The sequence below is a fragment of the Sus scrofa genome, chromosome 6 (genome assembly GCF_000003025.6).
Source record: "Sus scrofa isolate TJ Tabasco breed Duroc chromosome 6, Sscrofa11.1, whole genome shotgun sequence".
NCBI classification, from domain to species: Eukaryota; Metazoa; Chordata; class Mammalia; order Artiodactyla; family Suidae; genus Sus; species Sus scrofa.
In genome coordinates this window covers 13,032,930-13,058,951 of record NC_010448.4, presented here as the reverse complement: position 1 = coordinate 13,058,951, position 26,022 = coordinate 13,032,930, and the positions used below count along the sequence as shown (strand labels likewise).

Here is a 26,022-nt window from a genome sequence, read left to right as displayed (position 1 = left end):
TTTTTCCTTCTTTGAAATTAGGTCACCAAACTCACCAAATCGTAGTATCATCCTGTTTAGTGGCTTTGTTTCACAGAGACAAAACATAAGTCAATTATTCATGTTGTGAAAGGACTCACTACACAGAACAGGAACAAAAAACCCAAAGTCAGCACAAGTTTTTCCTTTAAATCAATTCCATCAGTACATTTAAAGTGTTATACTATTCTCCAAAGAATGATTTCCAAATATTTTTACATTTCTGTATAAAATAACCATGCCTAACATCAAAATAATTGTTAATGTGTGTTAACTACTTTCTTAAACATAGGACAGTAGTGGTAGAATTTTCACGTACTGCAGAAAATGGCAAAAAAAAAAACAGTCTCTTGCTAGCTCTCTTTCTATAACAAGAACTAGGAGGACTCCTAGGCTTTCTACCACTTATGCTAAGGAACTTGGTTTGGAATACATAAACCCACATTTATATTTTTGCTTTGGAACATCATATGGCTCTATTTAGCAATAGATTAACTGTATTAATTATGTTTTTCTTGAGTTAATTATAAAATATGCTCTCATTCTGAATATAGGTTGAGCAATGGCTCTGAAACAGTCCAGGACTGAAACAATTTCTGTGGAAAAAGCAGAGTCACTAAGTCATACAGGGACAATTAAGCCAGTGATAATTCATTTATTTTATATTACAATAAGAGTTAACCCCAAATTCTAAAACCACACCCACACTTTCACTTTTACTACAAGAAAGCCAAACAATCCTATAGGAGAAGAGGAAGATCATGGAAACAGGCACATAGCAGCCTACTAAATATTTTCTTTTTAAAAAAGTTTTTAAAAATTTTTGTATTTTTGGCTGTGCCCACAGCATGTGGAAGTTCCCAGGCCAGGAATCGAACCCCTACCACAGCAGCAACCCAAGTCGCTGCAGTGACAACACTGGATCCTTAACCTGCTATGACACAAGAGAACTCTTAATTTTCATCATATTATAAAACTTGGCTTTAAATACTATTAGATTTTTTACTAAAAAGTATAGTTTTTTCTAGAAGAAATGGACTTTTCTCTACAAAACTTTTGTATCTGGGACTAACTCAAGCACGTTTCTTTCATCAATTTTTGTATGGAGCATCCTATTATACAAGTTATATGGAAAATAATCTGAAGTCTGGAGTAAAAGCAAGGAGTAAAAGCATAGCTAAAACTAACATTCTAACTGTATGTAGGCTGTTTACATTACATAGGCAGACAAGAACAACTCTAAAGATATGTTTTTAATCAACTTAATCGCATTCTCTCTCTCTTTTTTTTGTCTTTTTAAGGCCGCTCCCGCAGCATATGGAAGACGTCGGGCTAGGGGTCGAATCGGAAATCTAGCTGCTGACCTACAGCACAGCACATGGCAACGTCAGATCTTCAACCCACCGAATGGGGCCAGGGATCAAACCCTAGTCCTCATGGGATACTACACTAGTCAGGTTTGTTATCACTGAGCCACAGTGGGAACTCCTATAACTACATAATATTTGAGTAGTAAATTTCATTTTACTTGTATGGATTTTTATTCACTGAGTAGCAATTCACTGTATTATATAATAAGTGAGCTGAAGTAAAGCAGTAAGACTCAAGAGAAATTTTAATAATAGAGGGTTTTAGATACTAAAACAGGCAGGAAGCTCTAGTTTTAACAACAGAGTACAGGCTGCTCTAAGAGCATGTGACTGGCTAGAAGTGAATATAACCTACAGACGGTGGTAGATCAAAACTCTGGGCATGATTAATTCAGACATTAGTCCAGGTACAGAAACCACAGGGAAACAGAACAAATGCTTGAGTGAGGAATTTTAAGTCTGAGATGTAGGAATTCCCATCGTGGCTCAGCAGAAACAATCTAACTAGCATCCATGAGGATGTAGGTTGGACCCCTGGTCTCGCTCACTGGGTTAAGGAACCAGTATTGCCATGAACTGTGGTGTAGGCCAATGGCTACAGCTCCGATTAGATTGTTAGCCTGGTAGACTCTAAATGCCATGGATGTAGCCCTAAAAATTAAAAAAAAAAAAAAGAGAGAGAGATGGTAATAGGAAGCAAGAAGGCTGAAGACCCTGGTCAGAGGACTGTACCTCAGAAGTATCTGAAAGAAGCCTAAGTTCCCGTCGTGGCGCAGTGGTTAACGAATCTGACTAGGAACCATGAGGTTGCGGGTTCGATCCCTGTCCTTGCTCAGTGGGTTAAGGATCCGGCGTTGCCGTGAGCTGTGGTGTAGGTCGCAGACACAGCTCGGATCCTCCGTTGCTGTGGCCCTGGTGTAGGCTGGCAGCTACAGCTCCAATTAGACCCCTAGCCTGGGAACCTCCATATGCCATGGGAGCGGCCCAAGAAAAGACAAAAAAAAAAGAAAGAAAGAAGCCTAGTGCAGCTAACTAGAAGCAGCCAGCTTAGTTCCTTGGTAAATACTGACCTGTCTTTAATCCATTTCCCTATACTAAAGAGGAAAAATGAGTCCTTTTCATAGAAGATACACTAGGAGTTCCCTTGTGGCATATCTGGTTAAGGATCAGGCATTTGTCACTGCAATGGCTCCTGTCACTGATGTGGTGCAGGTTCGATCCCTAGCCCAGGAACTTCCATATTCCTTGGACACAGCCAATAAGGATTTAAAAAAAAAAAAACAGAAAATACACTAGGTATTTGGGGAAAACATTGCTGAAAACAGGATTACATTTAAAAATGTTGGTTAGACACACATTTATTTATTTTTATTTTACTTTTTTTTTTGAGCCCACGCCACAGCAGAATCCCAAGCTGCTGCAGTGACAATGCTGGATCCTTGACCTGCTGGGCCTGAAGAGAACTTCCAGATACATAAAAGAAAGTAGTAAAACACTCAGCATCACTGATTATTAGAGATATGCAAATCAAAACTGCCACAAGACACCACCTCACACCAGTCAGAATGGCCAGCATAAAATCCACAAATAACGAATGCTGAAGAGGATGTGAAAAAAAGGGACTCCTCCTGCACTGCTGGTGGGAATGTAAGCTGGTACAACCACTATGGAGATCAGTATGGAGGTACCTTAGAAAACTATACATAGAACTACCATAAGGGAGTTCCCGTAGTGGAGCAGGGTTCCGACTAGGAACCATGAGGTTGCGGGTTCGATCCCTAGCCTCGCTCAGTGGGTTAAGGATCTGGCATTGCCCCAACCTGTGGTATAGGTCGCAGACACGGCTCGGATCTGATGTTGCTGTGGCTCTGGTGTAGGCTGGCAGCAACAGGTACAATTAGACCCCTAGGCTGGGAACCTCCATATGCCACGGGTGCGGCCCTAAAAAAAGGACAAAAGACAAAAAAAAAAAAAAAGAACTACCATATGACCCAGCAGTCCCACTTTTGGGTATATATCCAGACAAAACTTTCCTTGAAAAAGACACATGCACCCACATGTTCATTTGTAGCACTATTCACAATAGCCAAGACATGGAAACAACCCAAATGTCCATCAACAGATGTCTGCATTAGGAAGATGAGGTATATATACATAATGGAATACTACTCAGCCATCAAAAAGAACAAACTAATGCCATTTGCAGCAACATGGATGGAACTAGAGACTCTCATACTACGTGAAGTAAGTCAGAAAAATAAAGAAATACCTTATGATATCGCTTATATCTGGAATCTAATACATGGCACAAATGAACCTTTCCACAAAAAAGAAAATCATGGACTTGCAGAACAGACCTGTGGTTGCCTAGGGGGAGGGGAGGGAGTGGGATGGATGGGGTGCTTGGGGTTAAGAGATGCAGACTATTGCCTTTGGAATGGATTAGCAATGAGATCCTGCTGTGTAGCACTGGGAACTATGTCTAGTCACTTAGATGGAGACTGATAATGTGAGAAAAAAGAATGTATACATGTATGTGTAACTGGGTCACCATGCTGTACAGTAGAAAATTGACAGAATACTGTAAACCAGCTATAAAGGAAAAAAATAAAAATCATTATATACATTAAAAAAGAAAGCAGTAAAACAATGAAACTCCAGGTAATTAAGAATTCAAAATATTTGTTTTGTTTTGTTTTGTTTGCTATTTCTTGGGCCGCTCCCACAGCATATGGAGGTTCCCAGGCTAGGGGTTGAATCGGAGCTGCAGCCACAGGCCTAAGCCAGAGCCACAGCAACGCAGGATCCAAGCCGGGTCTGCAACCTACACCACAGCTCATGGCAACAACGGATCCTTAACCCACTGAGCAAGGGCAGGGACCGAACCCGCAACCTCATGGTTCCTAGTCGGATTCGTCAACCACTGCGCCACGACGGGAACTCCCAAAATTTTTTCTAAATTAAAAAAACTTTTTTTTTAATTTGGCAAACTTCTGAGCTACTGAGTGGGAGTACTACTTGCCCAACAATATTTAACCTTAGGCAGTATCACCACTTAAGATGCATCTTTCTAAAATTATTAAAATATTTTATTGGGCTTAGGGGGAAAAAGAGGAGGAAAAATACAAGTGCTAATTTAAGCAGAAAGAAGCATTTCAAATTTAATTGACTGCTTTCTGGCCTAAAGCCAGTTTTTCATGTATTCAATTATAAAGGATGAATAGTAAAATGAAAGAACATGCACAAATATTTGAACTATATTATTGCAGGCTATACATAAAAGGTTAAGAGTAAATTAGGATTTTATAATATCGATAAAACTCACTAAGCATCTGCTTCATAACATGTAAATCTGACTTTAACCTTTATGACTTTTATCCTTGTTTCCATGGATACGCCTTCATAAATGTGAGTACTGGCAAATCTTAAGACATTTTTAGAGGATATGAAGAATCTGCTTTCTTTGGGGTGGGGGGGTGGGGGCAGTAAACATGTTTCCCCCCAACAGTGAAGGTAGGTTTTACGTATCAGTTACTTTGGACCTACTTTGGGACTAGAGTAGTTAGAAGAAAGGGATGTCCCCAGAGAGTGGCAGATAAAAATAAATGCATCTTCAAACATGTAATCTCATCTTAAAACACATCTGAATTTTGGACAACTCAGGAGAATGAGGGGCATAGACAATCCTCACAATCAAAAATCCAAGTACCTTAGAGTTGACAATCTGTATTCATGGTTCCACATCTGCGAATTCAGCCAACTTCAGATCATGTAGAACTACTTACTTACTGAAAAATAAAATCTGTGTAAAAGTGGGCCTGTGCAGTCCAAATTAGTGTGTTCAAGAGTCAACTGTAAAATGAAAACTTAATTTCATTATCCATTCTGTCACTGACTGTGCATCTTCCTCTGACTTTCTAAATGAGGAATCAAACTACCTTTCCTTATTTCTTGCTTCATGTGATTTTTATCAATAAAGTGATCTTCTCTATCTCATCTTTCAGCTTTCTGTAATTTCTGATGTTTTAAAAAATAACTCTCTCTTCCTTAACCCTTTATCTTCTTTACCCCTCATCCCCTCTTAGTTTTGGACAATGACATAAGACTATGTGTCAAGTTGACCGGGCCAACAGTTGCCCAGATGTCTGGTCAAACATTATTCCCATCCAGGGTTTAGTCATTATGTCTCCTCAGCCTCTGCGTTTCTAATGACCTGACAGTTTTGAGGAAGTCTGGCAAGGTATTTTGCAGAATGTCCCCCAATTTGGGTTTGTGTGCTATTTTTCTCATAGGTTATAGGCTTGGGGGAGGAAGTGCCATTCTCAACACATCCTATATCAAAGGCTGATGATGCCACCTTTGACCATTTGGCCAAGGGAGTGTGTGCTAGGTTTTATTTTTAATTCTGCTGTATAGGAAATGTCTCTTCTTCCCCAATTAGCTATTTAACAGAATTGATTTTCATCCCCAAGTCAGTTTTCTGTGGCATCATCATCCCCCAGTAAGTAATTCCCACATATGCAATGGAACTTGGTTTTGTTTTGTTTTTCTGGCTACGCCTAAAACACATGGAAGTTCCTGAGCCAGGGATCAAGCGCACGCCACAGCAGTGACCTGACCTACTGCAGTGACAATGCCAGATACTTACCCTGCTGTGCCACAAGGGAACTCCTTGGGTTTACTTTTGATTCCTTTTTCTCCTGCAAGTTCCATATATTAGTCCTATCTTAGTCATTTAACAAGCTCTCCCTAGTCATCTTTTTTCAGTATTGTTTAGATTCGGCCAATCTCCTTTCCTTCTATAATTGCTTTAATCCAAATCCCCATTTTCTAGATGACCTAAGCTCAGGTTGTTAAGCAGGTTGTGGGGTTTCTTTTTTTTTTTTTTCCCTTTAAGCCTCCATGCCTTGTTCTGCTTCAATTTGCCTTTCATACTGTAGGAGACAGAAATTTCTGTAAAGACAGAAGAAAGAGTATCCCTGTTTTATACCTAGAATGCAAAAAGGGCATAATAAATAGTTGTTGGGAAGTAGAAGATAAAATAAAACTTTTCTTCACCAGAGTTTGGTCTCCATGCTAAGAATATAAGAACAGCTTGCTGAAAATTAAAAGAAACAATAGAAATATTTAAATGTTAAATTTTTTCTTTTTTCTTTTCGGCTGCAGCTACAGCATATAGAAGTTCCCAGGCCAGGGACTGAACCTGAGCCACAGCTGTGACCTCACTGCAGCTTCAGCAATGCCAGATCCTTAATCTACTGCACCAGGCTGGGGATCAAACCCATGCCTCAGCAGCAACCTTCGCCACCACAAAGACAATGCCAGACCCTTAACCTGCTGCACCACAGCATGAAGTTCTAATGTTCATTATTTTAAACAACACATATCGCTAAGGTGTGAATGAAAAGTACATATAATACAGGAAGAATGTAAATGTTAGAAGAGAAAATGTACAAGGTGCTACAAAACTACAGCTAACAAGAAGCTAAGAAAAGGAAAATGTCTTTGCCCAGAAAAAGAATCTAAGGAAATCGTTGGGACTCTTCAATGGTCTCCTCAAACTTAGTGTTTTGAATTTTCTGTAGGCAAACATCTTGACTAAATTTCATATCCTAACCTGAGCTGGAGAAAAGGTGGTACTTAACATAAGAAATAAAAGATGTTACAGGAGCAGAGTTCCTGCTGTAGCACAATGGATGAGCTGTGTCTCTGGTCTCTGGAATGCCTGGGCCCGTAGGTTTGATTCCCCTGCCTAGCACAGTGAGTTAAGGATCCAGCGCCACAGCAGCTAAGGCATAGGTCGCAAGTAAGGCTCGGATCTGATCCCTGGCCTAGGAACTCCCTATGCTGTGGGGCAACAAAAATGAAAAAAAGATTAAAAAAAAAATTACGTTACAGTGGCAAGGTGGGGGCAGGGGATGGTTCGAAGAGGATACATCTTATTTTTGTTAAGGAAATCAAGTGTGAGTTACCCAAATGTCATTTACTTTTCTTTACTTTTACAGAATGATAATAACATTCCTGACTAGAAAAGGTTTACAAATTTTTTTTTTTTTGGTTATTTCTTGGGCCGCTCCCGCGGCATATGGAGGTTCCCAGACCAGGGGTTGAATTGGAGCTGTAGCCACCGGCCTACACCAGAGCCACAGCAACGCGGGATCCGAGCCGCATCTGCACCTACACCACAGCTCACAGCAACGCCGGATCCTTAACCCACTGAGAAAGGCCAGGGATCGAACCTGCAACCACATGATTCCTAGTCGGATTCGTTAACCACTGAGCTACGATGGGAACTCTGGTTTACAATTATTTTTAACATAGGAAAACATGACTGCATAGAGGTTGAAAATTTTAAGTCAGCAAAATACTATAACTGTATTAAAAAGTTCTTGAGATAACTGCTGAGGACTAACAGCCGGGATGGACAATTTAGGTCTCTTAGACTTGCCTTTCACCTTGACAGGTAGCGAGAGTGAGAGAGGGCGCCCACGTGTGCTATTGGTCTCCTCTGTTCTGTATTTTGGTGGAAGGAACACAGTAAGTTCAACTACCTGTATTATTATTATTATTACTTTTTTTTTTTTTTTTTTTTTTTTGTCTTTTTGCTATTTCTTGGGCCGATCCCGCGGCATATGGAAGTTCCCAGGCTAGGGGTCTAATCGGAGCTGTAGTCTCCGGCCTATGCCAGAGCCACAGCAACGCGGGATCCGAGCCACGTCTGCGACCTACACCACAGCTCACAGCAATGCTTGATCCTTAACCCACTGAGCAAGGGCAGAGACCGAACCCGCAACCTCATGGTTCCTAGTCGGATTCGTTAACCACTGCGCCACAACGGGAACTCCCAACTACCTGTATTATAAACATCTCCCTCAGCTCTAGCCTGGCTCTTGGTGGTTTCGGGGAAGTTCACTATGCCAATTCCTTAGAAAGTGAAATGACCAAACTGACAAGTATTCTAAGGAAAGAAGTAAATTCAAAACATTAGTTTCCTAGGACAAAGGACTGTTTTTGATTTGGGTCACTCAAAAGTAAAAAACTCTCAAAGATAAAAAAATCTCTGCTTTCTATACAGAAACCCTAATATTCATGTTGAACTTTTTTCTCTCTCATTCTTAGTCCTATTATTAGTTCAAGTGCTTTGGGTGGGACCTCATTTCTGAGATGGGGTAGAGCAAATGACTCCAATCCAAGACTCTTAAGTGGTTCAGGGATTTGGACAACGATAAACATACTGGCACATATGGAGGTGTAAGGATAAGAGCTACTCAAGGATAAGACCTTGCCACATGAAGGAAGCAGCAGTCCAGCTAAGAGGATGAGCCCAGGATCCAGCTAAGCCCAAAGCCAATGTTATATCTTTAGAGTTACATAAGGTAAATTCTTTTTAGCTTAAGCTAGTTTGGATAGGACTTCCAGTTACTACAAAAGAATCTTAACTCCTGATAAAACAAAGGTGAAAGAAACCTCAGAATAACTTTACTACTTTTATCTAGCCCATGTTCATTTAAAATTGTAATGACAACATAGTAAAGGTCACTTTTCTTTCTTTTTTTGTTGTTTTTTTTTTGTTTTTTGTTTTTTCTAGGGCAGCTCCCTTGGCATATGGAGGTTCTCAGGCTAGGGGTCTAATCGGAGCTACAGCAGCCAGCCTAAACCATAGTCACTGCTACTCGGGATCCGAGCCACGTCTGTGACCTACACCACAGCTCACAGCAATGCTGGATCCTTAACCTACTGAGTGAGGGAGGGGAACAAACCCGAAACCTCATGGTTTCCTTGTCAGAACCGTTAACTTACAGCACCACGATGGGAACTCCGGTCCCTTTTCTTTCTTTTCTTTTTTGATCTTTTTAGGGCTGCACTTGCAGCATGTGGAGGTTCTCAGGCTAGGGGTCTAATTGGAGCTGTAGCCCCTGGCCTACACCACAGCTCATGGCAACACTGGATACTTAACCCACTGAGCAAGGCCAGAGATTGAACCCACAACCTCATGGTTCCTAGCTGGATTCGTTTCCACTGTGCCATGATGGGAACTCCAGGTCCCTTTTATTTCAAAGAGATCCAGGAGCATTATGTAGACTCTATGTTAAATTCAAGAGAGTTACCTAGTCAAATTTAAGGAGATTCGAGAAAAAGGAACTTAGTACTTTTAAGACATTAAAGCTAATTATTCCATGCTCTAGGCAAATGAGCCTGTTTATTTCTAAAGCACATCTTTCTTTCTTTCTTTTTTTTTTTTTTGCCACACCCCCGGCATTCAGAGGAAGCCAGGGATCGAACCTGCACCACAGCAGCAACCTGAGCTTCTGCAGTGACAACACCAGATCCTTAACCTACGAAGCCACAAGAGAACTCCTCAAAGCACATTTAACAGCAACTTCTGTCTAATATCTTCCGAAAGTAACATGACACACTTTCATATCCTATACCTATGTAATCTTGGTGGGATCTGTCAGCCTTCTAAATCACATTTTTTAGAAAGTCTAGAAATAACCTGATTATTTCACTCTCTTCTGTTTTTTAATGGGCAGATGGCAAACTACTAAGTTTACATCTCGGTATTAAATAAATTCAATTAACGGATCTCTGGCTGCGGCTACAGTGTACTGAAATCCTGAAGGGGACTTCCATGATAGTCCCACAGCAAAACAAGTCAAATGGGCGTTTTGGTGGAACATTTTAAAAACAGAATGCCTGCCTCTCTAGAAGGCCCAGAGGGTGATGACATGTAATTAGCCCTGGAGAGAAGTCATCATGTTTGTTTTCTCAGAAATATGTGTGTGAAAAAAAACAAGCAAAAAATAAGAGTTTTGCTGTTGGTTTGTAGTAATTGCTATGTCAACTACTACAAGAATGCAAGTCAAGAGAGAAAATAAAAAAGATTATATTAAAAAAGACAAGTATAGAAAGGGAACTTACTTGTGTTTTTATAACAATAGCACTAGATCGTTGCTATAAAAATGTGGTAAATCTTACAGCCTGAAAAATATTAAGCTCAAAGCATTCTGAATTGCTCAATGTTTGGAATAACTCCAGCTGACTTTATATTGACTTTCTCGGCTGACAATGAACCTAAATATAAGTCATTATGCCAAATGTAAACATCAGTGTTCACATTAAATGTTTAATAGCTGTGATTTTTTTTTTTTTTTTGGCCACACTCATGGCATGTAGACATTCCAGGGTCAGAGACTGAACCCGCAGCACAGTGGCAACCCAAGCCACAGCAGTGACAATTCCAGATCCCTAACCCACTGAGCCACCAGGGAACTCTTAACATATAAACCGAAGTATTACGAATGAGCATGCTATGAGCCACACAGTTGTCAAATTATGTAAAAGGCAAAAAATTTCACTCCTTAGAAAACAAATACATTTATCAATTTATTTCTTCTTTTGCCTCTGTCAACTATAAAATACTAATGGAGACAAAAGTACCAGCAGCTGGAGTTCTCTTCCAGCACAGTGGGTTAAGAATCTGGCACTGTCCCCACAGCAGCATGAGTTACTGCTATGGCACGGGCTTGATCCCTGGCCTGGGAACTTCTACATGCTGTGGGCACAGTCAGGAAAAAAAAAAAAAAAGAAAAAGGTACCAGCTGTTATGCTTGTATTCACCATCACACAGATTTTATTCACCTTCTGCCATGTCTAATTTGAGACCACAAACCTCAAGATCCAAGTGCCACAGCAACAACCTACTATAAGTTACCAAAATATTTGATCTTCCTCTAATACTTAAATACCTTAATTCCTAGCTTGTGTAGTCCAGAATGACATTACAAACCACATTCTTAGTGAGGAGGTGCAAGCCAAACTACTTGCTAAGTGCTAAGAAAAAATGTCAATTCCTTAGGTACCTAGCATGTAAATGTAATAGAAAATCACTGAGGAAGAAAAACTTGTTTTTAGTAGAAGTTAAAATCTTTAGGAAACAATAATTTGATCAAATTATTTTATACCTCACTTGTAGATTTAGACTAGAGAATGTAAAATTACAAATGTTTTGTTGCATTTATATATAGTAGCTTAGAAAAATGGCTCACTATAAATTATAAAAACTAAATCCAGGAGTTCCCTGGTGGCCTAGCAGTCAGGGATCTCACATTGTCACTTCTGTGGCACAAATTCAATCCCTGGCTGAGGAACTTCTGCATGTCACAGGCGCAGCATCCCCCCCACCCCCCAAAAAAACCCCACAGAATCCTAAAATAAGTATAAATTACTGCATTAAGCTATCCTCAAAATAAGGTTGCTAGAAAAGTTTTAACCTTTCATTTCCATTAGGCATGTCACAACTCATGACTATGGAATGGGTGATCTTCTGTCATCCAGGCACTGTAACAGCCATTAATCAGTGTCTTGGTGATCTTTTTTTTTTTCATACCAGGCCTGAATTTTCTTTCTTGCTTGCTTGCTTGCTTGCTTGCTGTCTTGCTTTCTTTTTTTTTTTTTGTCTTTTGTCTTTTTAGGGCCACACCCGTGGCAGGTGGAGGTTCCCAGGCTTGGGGTCCAATCGGAGCTACAGCTGCCGGCCTACACCACAGCCACAGCAACGCCCGATCCTTAACCCTCTGAGCAATGCCACAACCTCATGGTTTCTAGTTGGAGTCGTTTCCACTATGCCACGACGGGAACTCCTTAATTTTCCACATGGTAACACTCAACTTCCTACAGCCTCAAACATATATGATCAATTCAAAAACCCTGAAGATAATAGAAACATTTTGTTTCACTCTTTTAATAACTGAAGAAAAGCAAGTTTTTGTCTGGGTGGGTGGGTGCAAGTGTGTGTCTGTGTGTGTGTGTGTTTAAACTGAAATGAGTGTCACCCTTGTCTTTAATGACTGTTAGGTTCCCCCTCCTAAAATATGTCCCTCATCTATTTGATTATTATAGTTCTACATATATCTCCTATTTGCAAGATGCTTAATTACTATCATTCTAAATCTAATATACATAAAAAAGCTTTAAAAAATAGGACTGTGGCAATCCATTTCTAGTAATGGTGGGTCAGATTTTTTGGAACAACCTTCAAACTATAAACAACTAAAAATGCTGGAAGAAAAAAAAATCTTAAAAGCAATAAAGAACTAACAATACTATAGGTGTCAGTAAACCAGAGCCAAAGAAAAAGGGGGTGCCGAAAAACATGGGAGAGCTCAAAAGCTCACTTTTCCCCTGAAGGGACTTGCTGAAATCATCGAAATGGGTCCTCCTCCACCACCCCACCACCCCTTTTTTTGCTGCACTTGCAGCATGTGGAAGTTCCCAGGCCAGGGATTGAACCCGTGCCACAGCAACAATCTGAGCCTCTGCAGTGACAAAGTTGGATCCTTAATCTACTGTGCCACAAGAGAACTCCTAGGTCCTCCTTTTTTAAGAGCCATGTGGGCAGAAACCAAGCTCAAGTCCTACCCAAGGTAGAAAACCTACAAAGAGATGAGCCCTCAAAAAGCTACAGTCTTAAATCAAGGGCAACCTACAAGTAAACTAGCCCTTCCACAGATTCACGCTGTCTGGACCTTTCAAAAAACCCCAAAACTACAAAATCAATTTAAGGTAGTCCTGGACTGGTGGTGGTCCTAACTATCTAACAGAAACAAAAATCCTTTCTGAAAAGCAGTACTTCATCTGGGCCATAAGCTATTCCTACAAATAATTTTTCAAAAGACAATGAGCAACATATACTAAAAATAATAAACATTCTATGAAACAAAACACCATAAACGAGAATCACCACTACGACAAAAACATCTTAAGAGACTTCAGTTATTGGAATTATCAGACAGAGATGATAGAACAATCATATTTGCTATACTTAACCTTTAAAGCAACAGGAAAAACAGTATTTATTTTTATATTACTTTATGAGAAAAATATTCTAAGAATTTAGGATAGAATAAAGTGAAAGTGAAAGAGTCTATTAGAAATCTTAACATACATTTTGCACATAGTAAACCCAAATATCTGTTCTACATTCTCCTGAGTTTGAAGGTATACACACACACACACATATATATATATGATTATCAACTGTTAATCACAAACCTGGAACAAGATCTATCTCATAAATACCAATCCCAGATTTCAATAAATATCTCCAAAAGATTCTAACTTATCATTACTTCTAGTTCTTCACGCACCTGCATCATCAAATGTAATCATTTTACACTTTTTTTTTTGTCTTTTTGCTATTTCTTGGGCCGCTCCCACGGCATATGGAGGTTCCCAGGCTAGGGGTCGAATCGGAGCTGTAGCCACTGGCCTACGCCAGAGCCACAGCAACATGGGATCCAAGCCGCGTCTGCAACCTACACCACAGCTCACGGCAACGCGGGATCCTTGGGACCGAACCCGCAACCTTCTGGTTCCTAGTCGGATTCGTTAACCACTGCGCCACGACAGGAACTCCATTTTACACATTTTGATACTTCATAATCTTGTCAGAAACAAGAGCAACTCTTCTTTGCTTCATCATTGCAAAACATTTTCATTCGTATATTAATAAAAACCAATCAGAATAACAAATCCAAAGAAAATTTTCATTTCTACAACACCTGTATCCTTCTATTCACCTTCATATATACACTTGACTTTAGCATCTGACCACTTGTCTAGTCAATTTGAGTGCAAAAACATCATGAAAGATGTACAAACACTGTCACACATCCTCCTAGCAAAAGGAGGTATTCTAGGTACATGTCATTGAACACTTCATGATAAAGACCTTCTTGCTGAATAACTAAGTGAGAATATTGTATTTCATTTTTATCCTTAGAAATAGGAGTTCCCGTCGTGGCGCAGTGGTTAACGAATCCGACTAGGAACCATGAGGTTGCGGGTTCGGTCCCTGCCCTTGCTCAGTGGGTTAACGATCCGGCGTTGCCGTCAGCTGTGGTGTAGGTTGCAGACACGGCTCGGATCCCGTGTTGCTGTGGCTCTGGTGTAGGCCGGTGGCTACAGCTCCAATTCAACCCCTAGCCTGGGAATCTCCATATGCCGCGGGAGCGGCCCAAGAAATAGCAACAACAACAACAACAAAAAGACAAAAGACAAAAAAATAAAAAAATAAATTAAAAAAAAGAAATAATTTGTTCACCCATTTTTGTTTTTTGTTGTTGTTTTTGTGGTTGTAGTCATTTTTTTTGTTTTTTTTTGTTTTGGTCTTTTTGCCTTTTCTAGGGCCCCGCCAGCATGTGGAGGTTCCCAGGCTAGGGGTCTAATCAAAGCTGTAGCCGCCGGCCTACACCACAGCCATAGCAACTCGGGATCCGAGCCGCGTCTTTGGCCTACACCACAGCTCACGGCAATGCAGGATCCTTAATCCAAGGAGCGAGGCCAGGGATGGAACCCCACAACCTCATGGTTCCTAGTCGGATTCATTAAACACTGAGCCACGATAGGAACTCCCTATTCACCCATTTTAATTTTCTTTTTACAGCAGCACATGTGGCATATCCAGCTCCCAGGCTAAGGGTCAAATTGGAACTGCAGCTGCAGACCTATGCCACTGCCATGGCAACACCAGATCCAAGCCGCATCTGTGACCCACACTGCAGCTTACGCTGACGTTAGATCCTTATCTCACTGACCAAGGCCAGGGATCAAACCCACATCCTCATGGAAACTATGTCAGGTCTTAACTCCAGTTTACCCACTGAATTTTTAGTTTCAGAAAGTGTATCTAGGATATTATCATCTGAAGACTCAGTCTGAAGTGTTGCTTCTATACTACTTTTTTTTTTTTTTTTTGGTCTTTTTACCATTTCTTGGGCCGCTCTCGCGGCATACGGAGGTTCCCAGGCTAGGGGTCGAATCGGAGCAGTAGCCTCTGGTCTACACCAGAGCCACAGCAACGCTGGATCCGAGCCACGTCTGCAACCTACACCACAGCTCACGGCAACGCCGGATCGTTAACCCACTGAGCAAGGGCAGGGATCGAACCCGCAACCTTCTGGTTCCTAGTCGGGTTCGTTAACCACTGCGCCATGACGGAACTCCACTTCTATACTATTAAAGTACAGACTACTGCTGCCCAACAGAAATGTAATATGAGCAGCAATGTAATTTTACATTTCCTAGTAGCCACATTAAAAAACAAAATAAAATAAGTGAAATGAGCTTTAATATGCTTTAGTTATTCCAACTCGTTCAAACTGATATTGCAACATGCAATCAATGTAGAAATTGAGATATTTTAAAGTTCTTTTCTCTTTCCAAGGCTTTGAAATCCCATGAGTATTTTACACTTAGAGTAACACCTCAGATGCACTTTTTAAGTGCTCGTTAGCCACATATGGCTGGTGGCTACCATACCAAAATGCATGTGTCCACAGTGCTGCTATTTGTCTCTTTATGTTTATCTTCTAATTCATGAAACTGTATTTTCTTCTGTCAATCTTCTTCTCTTTGCCATTATGGAAAAAAAAAAAATGAAAAATCCTGATTTTTCAACTGTGTTCAGTGAAAGCTTAAAGTAAACTACAAAGACACTATCTTAGAATTATAAAAGGATCCAATGCACTCACATGATAATTGCATGATAGAAAACAAATATTCTCTTTGTTCTTTGAAAGATTTCTAGAAAAGAATAAGGATCATGAGATATTAATCTTCATAAATACTATTTTTCAAAAAAGAAACTAAAAATCTAAAACTGAGTCCAATGGAACTTTTTCAGTACAACAAGAGTTATAGAAATGAAACAAACTTGACAAAATCTTCTTTTTTTTTTTTTTTTTGTCTTTTTGCTATTTCTTTGGGCCGCTCCTGCAGCATATGGAGGTTCCCAGGCTAGGGGTTGAATCGGAGCTGTAGCCACCGGCCTACGCCAGGGCCACAGCAACGCAGGATCCGAGCCGAGTCTGCAACCTATACCACAGCTCACGGCAACGCCGGATCGTTAACCCACTAAGCAAGGGCAGGGACCGAACCCGCAACCTCATGGTTCCTAGTTGGATTCGTTAACCACTGCGCCACGACAGGAACTCCGACAAAATCTTCTGATATAAAAAAGTGATCTAGCAGATTGGAAATGTAAGACCTTAATGGGAATACTACCTGATTTTAAGACATATAGTAGAACAACAGTAATTAAGAGTTCGCTATTGGCAAAAGCAGAGATATATAGATAAAACTCAAAGATTGCCGGAGTGCCTTGGTGGCCATTAAGGATCCTGCACTGTTAACTGCTGTGGCTCAGGTCACTGCTGTGGTGTGGATTCAATCCCTGGCCTAGAACTTCTGGATGCTGTGGGCAGGCCCTCCCCAACCCCCGCAAAAAAGATCAGAGCCATGGTTCTGTACTATGCCATGACCACAGGCATCAACAAGGATCATGAGTGACCAAGAGTATGAGCAAGGTGAAGCACAGCCACTGCCACAGACTCCTCACCAAGCACACCAAGTTCCTATGGCCCATGATCTCATACAAGCAGAGTGTTCTGGAGATGCTCAAGCTCTCCGAGGACATGCAGGCTCTGAAGTTCATCAAGAAAAGAGTGGGGGAGTTCCCGCCGTGGCTCAGTGATTGGTGAATCCGGATGGGAACTGTGAGGTTGCAGGTTCGATCCTTGGCCTTGCTCAGTGGGTTAAAGATCTGGCGTTGCCGTGAGCTGTGGTGTAGGTTGCAGACGCGGCTCGGATCCCACGTTGCTGTGGCTCTGGTGTAGGCTGGCAGCTACGGCTCCAATTAGACCCCTAGCCTGGGAACCTCCATATGCCACAGGAGTGGCCCAGGAAATGGCAAAAAGGAAAAAAAAAAAAAAAAAAAAAAGGAAAAGAGTGGGGACTCACATCTACGCCAAGAGGAAACAAGGAGATGAGTGATGTCTCGGCTGTCAAGAGGAAAGCAGCTGCCAAGGACCAAGCCCCCTTTCCACTCTGTGCATAATAAAAACCTTTATAGGAAAAAATATATAAACACGGAAAAGGAGTTCCTGTTGTGGCACAGTGGTTAATGAGTCCGACTAGGAACCATGAGGTTGAGGATTCCATCCCTGGCCTTGCTTAGTGGGTTAAGAATCCGGCATTGCCATGAGCTATGGTGTAGGTTGAAGACACGGCTCAGATCCCACACTGCTGTGGCTCTGGTGTAGGCCAGCAGCTACACATCCCATTCGACCCCTAGCCTGGGAACCTCCATATGCTGTGGGTGTGGCCCTAAATAGACAAAGATTTAAAAATAAATAAATAAATAAACATGGAAAAACAGTAAGAACTCTAACTTAAGTTCAACCAAAAAAGAAAGAAAATAAGAGGCAGACAGTGGCTAAGGATTTTCCAGAAAGAGTGAGATACCAAATAAAAAAGAAATACAATAAAGCCCAGGTCAGACAAGTAAAAGGAAATTCACATGAAGACAAATCACAGTGCACAAGAAAAAACAAAGATCAAAAAAGAAGCCATAGGAACCAAGTGCTCAGTAGCAACAATAAAAGCCAAAAGACAGAGGAAAGAAAATGTGCTGAAAGAAAAAATATTCCAACTTAAAATTCTATACGGATTGATTTTTTTTTTTTTTTTTTTTTGCTTTTTAGGGCTGCACCCACAGCATATAGAAGTTCCCAGGCTAGGGGTCAAATCAGCTGTAGCCACTGGCCTACACCACAGCAACACCAGATGGGAGTTGCACCTGCAACCTAAACCACAGCTCACAGCAACTCCAGACCCTTAACCCACTAAGCAAGGCCAAGGATCAAACCTGTGTCCTCATGCATACCAGTCAGATTCATTTTCCGCTGAGCCACGACAGGAACTCCTGTGATTGACTTTTTTTTTTTTAAGGCCATGATTCCTTCTAATTTCTTAATGCAAACCAATTTGAATGTAACAGTGTCCCTCTGCCCATCAAGACACGGAGTCTAATTTTTCCACCCTTTGGCCATCTGACTTGCTCTAGTCAATGAGACATTAGCAAATATGACAACAGAAGCATGAAAAGCATTCATGCGTTGGAGCTTGCCATCTCTGTATTGCTTTTTGAACTCAGCCACCATGTGAAGGAGTTTAGCCTAGTCGCTGAGAGATGAGAGGTATGTTGTCCAGTTCCTCTTTCACATTAGCAAAGCACCAGACATATAAGTGAGACCGTCTCGGATTGTCTAGGCCTCAGCTGATGCAACAGTGACTCTAAACTCGTGAATGAGATACGATGTAGATCAGAGACAAGCCGTCCAACTGAGCCCTAACCAAACTGTTGACCCACAGGTTCATGAGGAAATAGGGGCATACCTGCAGTATGTGACCTAAGCTCCCGGCCAGGGGTCAAATTAGAGCTGTAGCTGCTGGCCTATACCACAGCCACAGCAATATGAGATTGCTGCCGAAAGCTGTGGTGTAGGTTACAGGTGCAGCTCTGATCTAGCATTGCTGTGGCTGTGGTGTAGGCCAGCAGCTGCAGCTCTGATTCGACCCCTAGCCTGGGAACTTCCATATGCTATGGGCGCGCCCGCCCCCCACAAAAAAAGAGTAAAGCAGAATAAAGACAAACAAAACCTGAGAGCTCGCCCTCAGGAAATCCTCATTAAAAGACAGTCTAAAAACTGCATTGTAAGCAGAAGGAAAGTGGTCCTATAGGAAGATAAGAGATGCAAGATGGCATGAGAAGCAAAGAAAGTACTAACCATATGGGTAAATCCAGAAACACTGCTTTTGTAATACAATATTAGTACCTTAAAGAATTTTTAAAATTCAACACCAGGAGTTCCTGTTGTGGCGCAGTGGTTAACGAATCCGACTAGGAACCATGAGGTTGAGGGTTCGGTCCCTGCCCTTGCTCAGTGGGTTAACGATCCGGCGTTGCCGTGAGCTGTGGTGTAGGTCGCAGACGCGGCTCGGATCCCGCGTTGCTGTGGCTCTGGCGTAGGCCGGTGGCTACAGTTCCGATTCAACCCCTAGCCTGGGAACCTCCATATGCCGCAGGAGCGGCCCAAGAAATAGCAACAACAACAACAACAACAAAGACAAAAAGACCAAAAAATAAAATAAAAAATAAAATTCAACACCAGCAACCAATTTCAGCTGTTATGATTTAATTTACCTGAGACCTCAGAGTATGGATATTTTAAAAATACCCCTAGGAGTTCCCATTAAGGCTCAGCGGTAATGAACCCAATTAGTATCCATGAGGATGCGGGTTTGTTTGATCCCTGGCCTTGCTCAGTGGGTAAAGGATCTGGCATTGCCGTGAGCTGTGGTATAGGTCATAGATGTGGCTCAGATCCCATGCTGCTGTGGCTGTGGTATAGGTTGGCAGCTATAGCTCCAATTCAACCCCTCGCCTGGGAACTTCCATATGCTGTGGGTGCTGCCCTAAAAAGACAAAAAATAAAAATAAAAATCACCCTAGGGGCAACGAGAATTTATAATCATTGACTTAAAAAGCTTATGCCTCTATCTTTAACGGTGGCATTGATGCTCACTTCCCTTCCCCTTTTATTTGGCTTGCCTTTTCAAGTTTCTGATGTGTGATTCTCCATTAAAATAAGCTTTAGGAGTTCCCTTCGTGGCCCAGTGGTTGATGAATACGACTAGGAACCATGAGGTTGCGGGTTCGATCCCTGGCCTTGCTCAGTGGGTTAAGGATCCGGCGGTGTCGTGAGCTGTGGTGTAGGTCGCAGACGCGGCTCGGTGTAGGCCGGCGGCTACAGTTCTGATTGGACCCCTAGCCTGGGAACCTCATATGCCTCGGGAGAGACCCTAGAAAAGGCAAAAAGACCAAAAAAAAATACTATCTCTATAATACTAATTGGCTCACTTTCAGAGATACTAAAGGTCTAAAAAACAACCACCATATATAACTAATTTTTTCCCACTGACAGGTTACTACTATACATTCACAAGGTGTTCTCAGTTGTAAACACCCAAGAAAATTTCAGCTAAAGCAGAAGAGAAACTGGTTTTCTGGTTAATGTTCTTCTACAGTATCCACAGCAAAATAGTAACTAATACAAAACATCAGGCTGCCAGCCACCTGGTAATTAACAGTAATAGATCAGGATATTGTGCTACTCAAACCCCTATGTTAACTGTTTACTTTCCTAAAGTGCTCTGTTGACTAGATATGGACTAACTCAAATTAACTCAAATTTCAGAATTAAAATAAGCCCCAAAACAAATTCTTTAATGATTAAAGATTTCCAAAATAATGAAATTGCAATACTGAAATGAGTAAGAGCAGGTGGAATCAATGCAAGGAACAAGAAAACAATTCATCTAATAGATAATATAAATGAGTAGAATATATGAACCATACCTATTGACTGGAATATGCACCATTATTTTATGTACCATTGGAGGGGAAACTCTGCCAATTATAATAAGGTCATAAAATTTAAGATACATCCTGATTTCAAAATTTTTTTTCTTTTTTTTTTTTTTCTTTTTTGTCTTTTTAGGGCCGCACCCTCGGCATGTGGAGGTTTCCAGGCTAAGGGTCCAATCAGAGCTGTTGCTGCCAGTCTACGCCATAGCCACAGCAACACCAGATCCAAGCTGCATCTGGGACCGACACCACAGCTCATGGCAACACTGGATCCTTAACCCACTGAGTGAGGCCAGGGATAGAACCCGACACCTCATGGTTCCTAGTCAGATTTGTTTCCATAGCGCCACGACAGGAACTCCCTGATTTCAGAAATTTAAGGTGAAAAATAAAAAGTATGTTTTAGAATCAACAAAATATGATAAATGACAAAGCATTATAACCAGGTTTTTTTCTCCTACCAGTATTAAAACTCAACCAAACCAAACACACCAGCCAATTTTAACATCAAAATACAGCCTCAAAGAAATAACACGCACTCTATGGAGCAGGCAAAGGCATAAATGAGAAAATGTTTCATCTGTGGAGAAATGGCAATATTCAAATTCATTATCATTCCTAAGGCAGTATCACAAAAAGGTACACACCCAAGAGCAAGCACAAGGATAATCACAGGTGCACAGGGGTGCTCGCTTCCTCTCTCAAACCTCAAGCTAGTTTAATTAAAGTCTTCAGCAACCTATACATAGCATCCGATGAATAAAAGCCCACACCAACTATAAAACTGACAAATTTGGTGAATTCTTATAAAAATGAAGGATATGCAATGAGATATACCAAGACATTTTTCTTACTGAAGGCGACACTAACTCAGATGGATTATAAACCATTTTTTAAAAGCTGCAGGAGCTCCCACTGTGGCATAGTCAGTTGAGAATCCAATGGAAACGGTTCACATCCCTGTGGAGGCGCGGGTTCGATACCTGGCCCAGCACTGTGGGTTAAAGGATCCAGCACTGCAGCAGGTGCTGTGCAGGTCGAAGCTGCAGCTCGGATCCTATCCTTGGCCTAGGAACTTTCATATGCCATGGGTGCAGACATTTAAAAAAAAAAAAAAAAAAAAGCTTCATATACATTACATATAGTAGTCTGAAACAAATTTGTTCTATAAAACGACATGTAATTATTTTAGTCTTTGCAGGCTATAAACAGTCTCTACAGTTTTGTGGTGTCTTCTTTTAAGGTTTTAAAAAAACTGTAAAAACAATTCTTACCTCCAGAGACATAGAGAAACAGGCTGTGGGCTGGTTGGCCCATGGGCAATGGTTTGCCAGTCTCTAGTCTAAGATACAAATGGGTGTAAATGTGTGCTTCATAAAACAAGGTGAAGAAATTAGAGAACTGATCTAGTCTAGATTTCAAATTAACAGCTATTTAGTAATGCTTTAAACCAGAACTGATTAGCCAAAAAAAAGCAATGAAGCATACCAAAGAAAAAGTTTATTTTTTTATTTTTTCACTTAAAATATAACCTTTGACAAGGTTCTGTTTATTCATAATTTATGTACTCATAATGAATGAGTACATAAAGAAATATTTAATTCTTACTTCTTGGAGGATAATCATGTACCAATTCTAATTTAGAAAAACAGACATTGAGATCAAATCATTTTTTCTAATGATGCCTATCATACTCTAGACATGGGACCCCGCCCTCTCCAAACCTGAGCTTCAACATAAATATACAAAAAATAACTTTCAGAGGATCATCCTACTCACTTTAGCTAGTAGCAAAGCCTATCCAGGCTTTAATAACCATCAATAACAAAAAATTAACTCTCCAGGACTAGTGAGAAGAAGCCAAGGCTAAGGCAACAGTTTTAGTATTCATGATGCCTAGTACGTACTTGTTTATAAAACGGAAAATAAATTTACTGCTGAATTTTATATAAATGGCTTTTTCAATAGTTATTAAGAGAAACTTAAAAACTGAACACCAATTCAGAAGGATCTCTGTCAAACTGACCACACATATACCCTTAGCTGTTCCTATGCAGAATAAAACTTTTCCAAATTTAAAAACCAGATTCACAAGTTCCCTAGTGGCACAGCAGGTTAAGGATCCAGCATTGTCACTGCTGTGACTCAGGTACAATCCCTAGCCCAGGAACTTCTGTATGTCACAGGCAAAGCTAAAGAGAAAGAAAGGAAAAAAAAAAAAGGTTCACACAAGTTCTAAGTAAATCTTTTTTTTCTTTTTTAGCAACCCCCATACCACATGTAAGTTCCCGGACCAGGGATCAAATCCCAGCCGCAGCTGTGACCTACACCACAGATGCAGCAATGCTGGATCCTTGACCCACTGGTCTGGGCTGGGATTGAATCAATGCGTCCACAGAGACAAGCCAATCATTAACCCACTGCACCACAGAGGGATAACCTAAGTAAACTATTTTGGTAATGTTTGAATCACAAAGAAATCATCGCCAAAAGGTAAACTCCAGAAATGTTTTTTAACAAAAGAATTATGCAGTTAATATGGGCCATGACTATGGGTCCAGAAATGCAAAAGAAACACAGCTAGAAGAGTGTAACCATAACAGGAATCCCAAATGTAATAATGAAAGTTATAAAACACAAAGGGAGACCACTGCTTTGCATTAAGTATTCTGAATTCACACTAAAATATTCTTAACAGCAATGACTAGACTTGCTCCTGCTCTCTATTAAACCTAAAAAATGAGTAAGATACAACTTTGAGGGGTTTTGTGGGTTTTTTCATTTGTTTGCTTTTCTTAAGTAATCAGACCTAAGTAGCAATGAATCTGATCTTTTTTAAAAAACTGTTTAGTACATAAGTGTGTTGATGACTCATGATTGATGAATGAGACTGAGACAAGAAGGAAATGGACCAAAATTGATCTCATTAGAGAGTAGATAAAAGCTTTCTGTAGAACTCAGCCAATTAATACCACATTCTAAAGCCACTGGTTGTATGAATCCTGCCTGCGGTGCAGCACAATCTATTTTATCCTTCAGCTTTGTAGGATTTCTTGCTCTATGAAGTTCAATTTCAGAGTAAATACTGTTAAGTGTGTTTTATGAAAATTAAATGTAAACTGTAAGAAATCAATAGGTAATGTCTAATTAAAAAAAGAGAACATAAGAATTCTACTTAAAAATTACATAAATAGGAGTTCCCGTTGTGGCACAGTGGTTAACGAATCCGACTAGGAACCATGAGGTTGAGGGTTCGGTCCCTGCCCTTGCTCAGTGGGTTAAGGATCAAGCATTGCTGTGAGCTGTGGTGTAGGTCGCAGACGCGGCTCGGATCCCGCGTTGCTGTGGCTCTGGGGTAGGCCAGCGGCTACAGCTTCAATTTGACCTCTAGCCTGGGAACCTCCATATGCCGCGGGAGCGGCCCAAAGAACTAGCAAAAAGACAAAAAAAAAAAAAAATTACATAAATACAGGAGTTCCCATTGTGGTGCAGTGGAAACAAATCCGACTAGGAACCATGAGGTTGAGGGTTTGATCCCTGGCCTCACTCAGTGGGTTAAGTATGCAGCGTTGCACTGAGCTGTGGTGTAGGTCGAAGATGTGGCTCGAATCCCAAGTTGCCCCAATTCAACCCCTAGCCTGGGAACCTCCATATGCCATGGGTGCAGCCCTAAAAGGATCCAAAAAAAAAAAAAAAAAATTACATAAATACAAGAAGAACTAAACGTTGAAATTAGGGAGAGCTAAAATAGGATATTAGTTTTCCATTATAAACCTGGTTATACTCTGACTTTAAAAATTAGGTATTGGAGTTCCCGTCATGGTGCAGTGGTTAATGAATCCGACTAGGAACCATGAGGTTGCGGGTTCAATCCCTGGCCTTGCTCAGTGGGGTTAGGGATCCAGAGTTGCTGTGAGCTGTGGTGTAGGTTGCAGACACAGCTCGGATCCCACATTGCTGTGGCTGCGGTATAGGCCGGGGGCTACAGCTCTGATTAGACCCCTAGCCTGGGAACCTCCATATGCCATGGGAAGCGGCCCTAGAAAAGGCAGAAAGACCCAAAAAAATATATATATAGATATGTATTAAAGGAGTTCCCTGGTGGTCTAGTGGTTAGGATTTGACATTTTCACCACTGTAGCCAGGTTCAATCCCTGGTCTAGGAACTGAGACACCACATTAAGCTGCTGTACATCATGGCCAAAAATAAATTAAAATTATGTAGTAAAACTATGTAGGTACCACTGAATTAAAAAAGGAAGGGAAGGGAGTTCCCATTGTGGCCCAGCAGTAACGAAGCTGACTAGTATCCATGAGGCCTCAGGTTTGATTCCTAACCTCACTCAATGGGTTAGGTATCCAGTGCTGCTGTGAGGTGTGGTGTAGGTCACAGACAGGGCTTGGAACCTGCATGGCTGTGTCTGTGGCACAGGCTGGCAGGTGTAGCTCTGATTCGACCCTTAGCCTGGGAACTTCCACATGCTGCACATGCGGCCATAAAATGAAAAAACAAAAAAGAGGGGGAGAGACAAAATACAAATGCTTATCAGGACATGTAGAATCTATGTGAATATGGGAACATTTTCTAAAAATGTACTCCTATTCTGCTGTGTTTCGGTACAAAGAGAAAGTTATCTGGTCTAGAGATACTGGCTCTGCTTTAATTCCCTCAAAATAAGATCTGCATAGATTATCTTGCATCATCCAGTTAAAACAAGAGTTAAGAAAAGACCTTTGGGAGTTCCTGCTGTGGCGCAACAGATCCATGATGTCTCTGCAGCACCAGGACACAGTTTCAATCCCTAGCCTGAGAGAGTGGGTTAAAGGATCCAGTGTTATTACAGCTGTGGTGTAGGTTGCAGCTCTGACTCAGATTCAATTCCTGGCCTGGGAACTCCCAAATGCCATGGGTCTTGCCATAATAACGGGGGCGGGAGGGGGGAGGACTCGAAGACATTTCTCCAAAGAAGGCAAACAAAGAGCCAAAAAGCACATGAAGATGTTCAACGTCAGTAATAACCAGGGAAATGTAAATTAAACCCACAAGATAGCACTTCACACTAGAATACTAGTTTTAAGTTTAAAAATAACAAGTGTTGGAGAGGATATAGAGAGATTGGAAGTTTGTGCTCTGCTGGTGGGAATGTAAAATGGTATAACCATGACAGAAAACAGTATGGTTATAGCCCAAAAAATTTAAAAAAAAATTATTATATGATCCAGGAGTTCTACTTTTGAGTGCATGTATACCCCAAAAAATTGAAAGCAGGCTCTCAGATATTTGTATATCCGTGTTCATAGCAGCATTATTCACAACAGCCAAAGGGCAGAAGCAACCCAAGCTGCTTTATAGCTGAATGGATA

General features: G+C 41.0%; 1 protein-coding gene across 1 annotated transcript in view; it reads right to left on the bottom strand.

Moving 5' to 3' along the window:
* GLG1 (golgi glycoprotein 1) overlaps positions 1-26,022 on the bottom strand; it is a 153,659-nt gene that overhangs the window by 106,536 nt on the left and 21,101 nt on the right.